The sequence below is a fragment of the Anas acuta genome, chromosome 14, assembly GCF_963932015.1.
Source record: "Anas acuta chromosome 14, bAnaAcu1.1, whole genome shotgun sequence".
Classification (NCBI taxonomy): Eukaryota; Metazoa; Chordata; class Aves; order Anseriformes; family Anatidae; genus Anas; species Anas acuta.
In genome coordinates this window covers 12,455,425-12,465,247 of record NC_088992.1, presented here as the reverse complement: position 1 = coordinate 12,465,247, position 9,823 = coordinate 12,455,425, and the positions used below count along the sequence as shown (strand labels likewise).

General features: G+C 38.2%; 1 long non-coding RNA gene across 2 annotated transcripts; it reads right to left on the bottom strand.

Annotated features, from left to right (window-relative positions):
• Positions 1–425: 425 nt before the first annotated feature.
• On the bottom strand, positions 426–6,458 carry LOC137864481 (uncharacterized). Of its 2 annotated transcripts, XR_011101518.1 has the most exons (4): positions 3,672–6,458; positions 3,456–3,495; positions 3,203–3,350; positions 426–2,452 (listed from the first exon to the last, which is right to left on the bottom strand). It is a non-coding gene; the product is annotated as an uncharacterized lncRNA (long non-coding RNA). The 2 variants fall into 2 exon arrangements; XR_011101517.1 differs by lacking the exon at positions 3,456–3,495 and having other exon boundaries at positions 3,672–6,446.
• Between the last annotated feature and the right edge of the window lie 3,365 nt (positions 6,459–9,823).

Here is a 9,823-nt window from a genome sequence, read left to right as displayed (position 1 = left end):
ATTCTAGGAACTTCCCTGGAGAAGACAGAGAAGGCATAGTTCTGGTGAACTGAGCTTTCAGGACCAAATATATCTAATAGCTAAAGGGCAAGATTGCCCTGTCAAACTGGGAATGTTCACAATTCATACTGTCACCTTTGAGCTAGTTGACTGGGCTCTCTTTACAAAGAGACAAAAAAATAGGGCTTTCAAGGGTCACTTTAATCACACTCAAAAATAGTACATATGACTAGACTTTCAAAAGAGTTTATTTCACTCCGCTGAATACAAAAGGAGGCTCAAAACTTAGACTAGATGCAGATATTTATATTGCAGACTTCTCAGATTAGGTGAGAATTTCCATTATATTTTCTAAGTCTTTCCCATGCATTCCTAAGTTGTCTTTGTAACATGAAATACATAAACGCTAGGTATATTAAATAAAATATTTGATTCTTTCACTACTGAGCATAAAACGCCTTACTGGACTCCTTACTATGTTGCAACTGTACTCCTGTACTAATCAGAGAACTAGAGACCGCTGTGATGGGAGTTTTTAGAACACACATGAATAAGGGCAGACTTAAATTCTAACCCCACATGCCTTACAGATTTTGTAGAATTCTATGACCTGTCTGATGTTAAGTGGCTTGTCTAATGTTAACACCACACACAGCTGGCTTTGTTGTTTGTTTTTCTGGTACTTACTAATAACCATCACCACATAGTCAAATGGATTCTTTTAACAATATTCCTCTAAATAGCTTTGAATGTGCTTTACCACATAGCAACATGTAGTTAGGGCCAAGGGTCCTGTCCTTAATAATCCTAGCCCTTGAGGCAAAAAAGGTGGCCAGAAGGCCAGTTTTGAGAATTCTTCAGAGGAAGCTGGAATCAAAGGGGGAAAATTCATTCTTTATGACCTTTATGTTCCATGTTGTCTTTTATAAAATATTTTGGTATCTAGAGAATTCTTATCCATTAACTTCTGCACTGCAGGATGCCATAGGGCTGCTACTTTCATTGTGGTCTGCTGCTTTTTGTTTTGTGGATTTTTATTTTGTTGTTTTTTATGTTTATTTTCCTTTAAACTCTCTTGAAGAGGCTGCTGTTCCCCCACCACCACCTCCCTGGAGCAAAAGCAGTCTTTTCACAGCTCTCCCATATACATCTTTTTAGTGCCCAGTACTGATCACCAGTGAGTGGTCAACACATTGCTGACTTAGTTCTAGGGGCTCTGTTTCAACATGCGCCCATATTTTCAAAGACTTCACTGCTATCCCATGTTCAAATTGTTTATATAACAAGAGATGCTAGATCAAGCTTGTATTCACCCAGGAAGTTCTTGTAACAAGCCTCACTGATAAGACTACAGCCTGGCAGAGTTAGCATAAAGCCTGTGGCCTCTTCCTAGAAATGACAAAACTACTTTTGCTAGGACATTGGCTAGGAAAATTGTTATACTTTTTTTTTTTTTTAAACTAGTTATGCAATATTAGTGTGTTTATATTTGAATTCAAAACAAGATGGTATCCTATTTATTGAGCGCCTTCTTCCAAGAGTGCAACTGGCCTCTGACAGGCCACCTTTTGAAAGCGTCATCTTCTCTATAAAGAGCTGCCTCATCTGCTCTGTCAAAAAAAAAAAAAACAAAAAAAAAAAAACAACAACTTATTACATTAAGGAAGAATTAGTAGCCTTTTCACAGTTCACATGACTTCATCTTTCACACAGTTCTGTTTGAATTACGCATACAGAATTTTTCAGTAAGACTCGTATGTTTGCATTTTCATAAGCATAAAAACTTACTGTGTGATAAAAGGAATCATTACAGAAATGGAAAAAAACTACTCTGAAGTCTGAGAACAGTTGAATGTGAATATTGCAGGTTTCAGTAACATGGTTTTATATCCATAATTGAGAGTTAAATTGTTTAGAACGATTTGCAACACTGGAGATTATGCAAACTAGCCTAAAAGTCTGCATGTCAGAAAATAGCAGATTTCTTTTAGAACAAGTACACAGGACGAGCTGAAACTTCTTTCCTAATTCTGGACAGAGAAAAGAACTCAAAACACAGTATTCAGACTCTAGACCAATGTCTAGATATGTTAGGTCCCATATTACAAAAGCCCTTCCTGGGATTTCTCATGAGACAAAAATGACTTTTGGATGAAATAACATTTGCATAACAAAGATCATAACCAACATCAAATATTACTTGATAGTTTGGTGATTTCTTGAACTATTCCTTGCATAACTTTAGCCAGGTAAGTAGTCAGCTACATGATCTGAAGAGATTTCCACCCCGCACACACTCCCTCTGAAGAGGGATACAAAAAGGATTTATCCTTTAAATGGAAGAATGGACACCCTCAAGTGATAGCCCATCTCTTCTAAAAGCACTCAGTTGGATTGCCCTCCATGAACATTGTTCTTTCTTGTTGACTGTAGAGAGAGCCTAGTCAAATGGCTTTGAATAAAAAACAACCAAAAAGCTTTAAGTAATTATTTCACTTTTGGATGGCTACAGTCCCAAACAAGAAATCACTGATACTTCTGTACTTATTTTTTAACTAAAAGGATGACCAAATTGTTTTTAACTGTTTAACATACATAACATATCTAGTCTCAGAGATGTTACCAGCTTTTCAAACAACAATTGGTTTGAGGTCTGCACAGAAATAATTTTCTGCTCCTTTTTGAAATAATTATTACCATAGAATCACAAAATGGCAGAGGTTGGAAGGGACCTCTGAAGATCACTTGGTCAAACCCCCCTGCCAAGAGTAATATCTATAGCACATTGTGCAAGATGGCACCCAAGCAGTTTATGAATACCTCCAAAGTTGGAGGTTCCACAGCCTCTCTGGGCAACCTGTTCCAGTGCTCTGTCACCCTCACAGTAAGTAAGTGCCCCCTCATATTCAGCCAGAACCCCCTGTGCCTTAGTTTGTGCCTGTTGCCTCTCATCCTGTTGCTGGGCACATCTGATGAAGAGACTGGCTCCATCCTCTTGACATCCTCCCATCATGTTCCTTAAGTTTTAGTGAAAATTCTTCTCCTTTTAATATACATATATATATATATATACACACACACACACACACACATATATATATATATATATAAAACAAGCAAATGTTTCAGAGGCAAGAATCTCCTGAGTTGCAATCTATAGCTGCCATTTGCCCAAAAAGCAAGTGTGAAGTCAGAGATGCACCTTCAACTCACTCGTTTCTTCATAGCATGAAAAGCATATACTCTTTAGGACAAAGAGAACAAAGTAAGCCCTGTGAGTGGCTGATGCACTAGAGACTGATTTAGTCTGAATCCTTCCTGAAGTCTCACAATTCTCTGACATCACCAGTCTAGAAAGGTATGTAGAGAGTTGAATATGGTGTGATAACTCTTTATTCCTTCCCTCCCCCCCTTTTTTTTTTTCAAAAGTAAAAATAATAAAATTAACCACTTACAGATAGCAATTTCAGAGCCTAAACACATGTGAGCACTTGTCTTTTGTAAGAGGAACAAACAAATCAGTGTGATGAATTTGTTTACCAAAAACAGGGAGTGAAAGGAAAGAAAATATTTAAGCTTCTTCCTAATATTTAACACTATAACAACCCCAACAGTTAATACTAAATTAGGAGTTTGTCCTTATAGCATAGCAAATGACAATATAAACTTACATGCATACAGATTTACTACCAAGAATTTACAGCTGACAGCCCACAAACTCTAAATAAAATATATATTACTGGACAAAAGTGAATTTAAAAACAAATATGCAGGTAGAACAGAAAAATGTAAAATTCCCCCCAAAACTAAACAAACATCTTCCCTTCCCTTCCCCCCTTACATCTTTTCCACCTATAAATGCGTGCTTCCATTGTCACTCATTAGGCTAATAGTGTTGATTGGAGCAGGTTTTGTTCAGCTGATGATGCTGCAGCTCTGATTGCCCTTTAAGCTTTGTGCTACCCATCATTGGTTAAAGTCTATTAGACATTTAAATGAACTTTGACACCTGTTATGTTCTGAGCAATGTGATCCCAAGTAGTTTTAGATTAAAGCTATAAAGTGAGAGGAAGAAAAGGAAAGCCAATTAACCTATCAGTGTCCCACCCCAAATTCAACACAACAGACCTGTCAGGTCACTCCTGGTGCAGAGTTGAAAGCATTGCCCCAGAGCATGGGGGTGGAGGTTGCAGGTTGCAGGGCTGAAAGTGAAAACTAGGCTACAGTGATGTAAAGGAAAGGCTTCAGAACTGCAAATATTGGGAAGTTCCAATTATAGAAGTGAAAGTACTGTCAGCAAGCTATCCTTGTGTATTTTGGAGGATGTCAATGTTTGAACTTCAACCTCCAACAAGCAGAATTACAACTAAATATTTTGTAGAGCTATTAGGTTCTTAAGATTTGTAACTTTCAAACTTTTATTCAGTAGGTGTTTTCTTCTCTCTCTCACTTTTTTTTTTTTTCTTGTGGCCAAATTACTCTCACATTTTTTTTAAAAATGCATTTTTTCCCCTTCCTTTGTTCTTGAGGTTTGAAATGTCTGAAGTAGTTCTTCTTTCCTAGCCTGGAATATATTAACCTGTGCAATAAAAGAAGCTAATCTGTCCCTCAAATGACAAATTCATTCAAAAAATAATATATTTTCTTCTTAAAAAATGGCAAGAGCAAGAAGTGAATTAGATAAAACATGAAAGGATCAAATTTTGAAGTCTCAAAATACAGAAACTGTGTTAGTAAGAAATAAGATTTATGACCTGGATCAAAACAATAAGCCCAACTTTTGCTACCAATGGTATTCAATTTCCAGATCAGCTGCCCTGAACAATAACAACAAAACAAAATCTTTGAATGTTTTTAAAACTTGGGTTTTGTTGTTCAGGATGGGATCTCCCACACAATGCACACTGTTAGTGTATAGTCAGGGGAACTACTGGGTATTTTCCAGAAGTCTTTAACTTCTTAAGCAAGAGGCTACTTACAATTGCCAGTAATGGGGCATTTCTCTAGCAGCAGCAAACCTGTGTAGCTGCACTTGCATTCATTTATATGTAAGTCCTAGAGTGAGCACTGTCCACAGTGATAGTGTACAAAGAGCAGACGCTTTGTTATTAACATTGCTTGGATTAAAAAGAAATAGTGCCTAGTAATGCTTTGAGTCTATGCCATAGTGTCTTTTCTTAGCCACTTTCACAATGAGTCATGATGATCAAAGACAGTGATACAATCACAGTAACCTTTCTGGACATATTTCAGGAAGATCCCCATCTATGTGGCTGTGGAAGAAAATGTACTGACTGAGAAAAGCAGTGGATGTAATGCACTGTTTTCAAAACATACTGCCAAAGGCAAACTTGCTCACAGCTTCTATCATGGCCTGTTGCATTTTTTGTTAAAAAACAGAGGCTGATGAAACACCTTGTGCCATTTGCCTATTGCATGTTCAACATTCCTATTTTATTTTTGTTATTCTTCTTGTCTTTGTCATGCAGAAGACAATCTTGACAGCATGTCTATGTTGTGCAGGGGCTGTCCTAAGCAACCAGTCAGTCAGAGAAATGTGAATTGTCACATCTCAAAGAACTGAAAATGGAGAAATGGAATAATCATAGCTCAAAAATCAGTATCTTTAACTCTTTCATTTCTATTCACATTGATAGAAAAGTTTGCTGATATCTTATCTGCAATTTCCTCCCACTTCTTTTCATGTGTCAAAAGCTCCAGTTCTTCTCTAATTATTTTTGACACTTCCTATGAGGCTATTTTCTGTGAACAGGATGATCAGAGCTCTTGGGGAGAGGAAAAAGTGTGTCATGTATATAATCTAATATTAAAACAAACAGTTCAGAAGCACTGTACTGATTATATAAGTAATTGAAAATGAAGCCATTGCAAATTTACTAGTCTTTTGCACCAGGGACTTGAGATACTTGAAAGGATTTAGGATCACATTTGCAGCAACATATATGTGGACTTGACTATTGTGCCATTTCCCTATATCCACCAAACCGCATTAGACAGAGGCATGATATTGAGTATCACACTTCATAGTGACCTGCCTGAAAATTTCAGTAGAATCAGAACTTCTATACCCTACTGTCAATATAAGGGTAACTGCATGTAAGATAAAAAGCCCTGAGAGGCTGCAAGAGCTTCATTCTAGAGAGCCTTGAAGGGGATCAGATATTGTTAGATAAGCATCTGTCAAAAACTAACAATGATAACACTGATAGGCAGGTTTTTAATGTGTATGGATTTTCACTAACTACTGGTATTTTTTAACATTTTGGCCTAGAAGCTTCACCTGAAATGGTTGTTCTACTATTTTAATTACAAAATAAATCCCTGCTGTGATAAGATTACAGTCAAACATACAAATTGAAATAAGTGAGCATGAGTTAACATGTATTTATATTTTTGCATGCGTAAATTGACCTGGAGTTGATGGCAGGTGAGACAGATATTTTCATTTGAGAGCCAAGTGGTATGAGACAGAATATGGGGCAAGGAGTCTGAAATTTGTGCCAGGAAAAAAATGGGGAAAGTATTGTGTGCAAATAAGAAAGAATATAGCTATGGATTTATGAAAAATAAGTCTTGTCACATAAATGAAATACAATTTTAATGGATCAACCTGATTTGTAAAGAGAACGGTGCTAAAATATGGTGCTAAATAATAATTTGTATGCCTTAATCTTACATAACACTGATCGTATATAATAAAGCTGTAAACTCTTTATGAAATCCTTTACAACAGAGAAAATAAAGCAAGTAAGTGTAAAGAGAAACCTTTCATCCATGAAGGATCTTTCTCTGGGAGCATCTAAAGGGTTTCTTCTTCACCAAATGCTGTTAAAATAATGATGTAGAAGAAAATATAATATTATCTAAGGAAAAAATAGAAAATGTGGTAGAAAATAAGGCACTGAGTTCAGTTACTCAGACTAATCTGAACTGTTTTGGAAGGTGGAAAGCAACTGAAATGTATTTCTTTTGCTATATCCAAAGATGTGATTTTACGTCATCATGAGTTTAAGTCGTGTCTGACTGTCTAGAGTTGTCATATGTGTAACTGCCATGTACTGAAAAGAGCTTTGGATCAATAAATGAACTTCCTCTAGTAGCTAGCACTCCATGTGTCAGCTAGGATTGTCTCTGGATGTATAAGTGCTGGCCGTGCACATCAGAGGACTGGGACAGTTGGTTGAAGGAGGTTGAATTTATTTCCTTTCTAACTCTGTGTCACTCTTTGGTCCACTCACCTTTATAGAAGGCTAAAAACCTGTGAGCCATCAGTTGCCAGAAAAGAAGGTTAACAGTTTTTCAAAACAGTTTTCTCAAACAGAGCTTGAATTAGGTGGTTGGGTAGGAGAACAGAAGAGAAATGGACATGATAGACCCAGACAGGAAGAATTTGGACAGTCTCTTCAGTTTGAAGGTGTGCCCAGACATGGGTACAAATACAGTCTTGCTGGACTTGCCCAGTTCTGCATTTTCAAACAAGTTGGAGGAGGCTATGAGGGCTGAATTGCATGGTTTTCACCACCAAATCCTTTGTTTTGTTTTGTTTTGACAGTGTATAGAAAATGCAGGAAGAAGTTACACCTCCTATGAGTTTTAGAGAGGAGATAGGACTTGTGCAGCTCCTACCAGTGCACCTGGAAGCCTACACAAGAATGAAGACTATTTGGAAGGGATGGAAAGGGGAGCAGAAGGTGTGCAAGCTCTCAGGGCAAGTACCAGCAAATCACAATTTGCCCTGTGGGTGAGTGAGTATGAGGGCATCTGGGCTGTTCTCCACCATAATCCCACCATTGATAAGTAGCATGGATGGATTCTTGCAGCCAGCCCTATGTCTTTACGTAGAGCAGGTAACACCAACCCAAAGCCCACAGGCATCTACAGTCAACAGTATAGACATGTTTGGTGGAACATATACATGTATATGACCTTGTAGAGTGAGGTCAAGGAGCATGGGAAAGAACCTCTGTGTACAGGAAATTTTAGTACTTATCTCTGTGTTGGAGAGGGACAAGACTTAGCACAATACAGCACTTTTTCACAGCCTATCCTCCAGGGTGTGCAGCAGGCCTACAAGTGTTCATGGCACAGCATAAAATTGGGCTGTATGTGCTTACATTTACTGTTTGTGTGTGTCCTACTTATTATTTTGATGATCAGAGGGCTGGAGAACCTCTCCTATGAAGAAAGGCTGAGAGAGCTGGGGCTGTTCAGCTTAAAGAAGAGAAGGCTCCAGGGTGACTTCACTGCAACTTTTCAGTACTTAAAGGGGGCTTGTAAAAAAGATGGAGAGCAACTTTTCGCTCAATCAGATATTGACAGGACAATGGGGAATGGTTTTAAACTAAAAGAGGGGTGATTTAGATTAGATATTAGGAGGAAATTCTTCACTCAGAGGGTGGAGAAGCACTGGAAGAGGTTGCCCAGAGAGAATGTGGATGCCCCATCCCTGGAGGCATTCAACCTGAGGTTGGATGAGGCCCTGAGCAACCTCATCTGGTTTGTGATGACATCCTGGCCCATGGCAGAGGGGTTGGAACTAGATGGTATTTGAGGTCCCTTCCAACTCGAGCCATTCTATGATTCTAAGATTTTATACAGTTGCACGATTCTGGTAAACACTGCAGCACCGAGTGCTTCGCTATGAACTCACTTGCTGTAGGGGTTTCACATTTAAAGTTAATCAATGCAAAATTAACTGCACCATCAACATTGATTGGGTTATGAAGGCTTTTTTGTTATAGGAACTGCAATATCATGTTGCTTCCATTTTTCTTTGCATTAGCTGTATGCACGGTAATGAATGCCAGCACCTATGTAATTTGGCTTTGTAGATTCATAGGGGAAGCCCAGCAGTGCACATAAGGAAGGAAGTAACGATACTTGCCAGAAATTTAGCTATAAACAACTGGAACAATATAACTCACAGGTCAGCAGTTCCTGCCATCAGACAGTGTTGACATTTGACATCTTTGCAGACAGTATGGGCTGCCCATTTGTGAAAGCTTGTTTGACCCAGGGGGCCATTAGCAAGATCAATAGGCAGAACAGGCCCTCCCTCTGACTGCAAGGAAATGTATTTAGTGTCCTGGGTTGACCTGTCACACTTTGAGTCTCGCATCTTCTAACATTGTGGAAGAATTCACCTACACAACATCCCCACAGTTTCTTGCTAATAAATACTTTAGGCTTGCTGTCCTATTTGCTTGTATTGCTGTCCAGAATTTCACCCTATGTAACCATCTGAGACTTCCTCTTGTGCCTGTGAAGGAAGACTGAGGATAAAATCAAACTGGTTTCACAATTTTGTGCCATGTCCTCCCTAAGAAGAGAGTTAGGTGCTTGTTTCTGCCAGTGCTCAGTGCAGTCACCTTTCAGGGTAATATGCAGCTTACCTTCAGGATTGTATTTATATAACTATGTATGTATATAATATATATATATATATAACTGTGCTGAAGTAGATTAACAAAAGGTTGTTAGATGTCATTGTGTAAAGATCAAGGTAGTTTTTGAGATGCTTACAGACAGCTTAAGTTCAGTCATATCAGGAGATTTTTGAATCTACAAGTAGAGGGTCTAACAGAATTTACACAGCCATTGGTTTAGGCAGCTCCTCTCCATTCATTTTTCTGTCTCCAGTTTTCTAGATCACTTTCTCAAATGTCATTGCTTAAATATTTCCTAATCCCCTTTCAGGCATCTAAGAAGACAAGTAGAATTTAATGTTTTTAAGCTTCTCCGAATATGCAGTAATTAGTTGCACCCCAGTTAATTTCCACACTTAGGTAGGGACTTGAGCTTA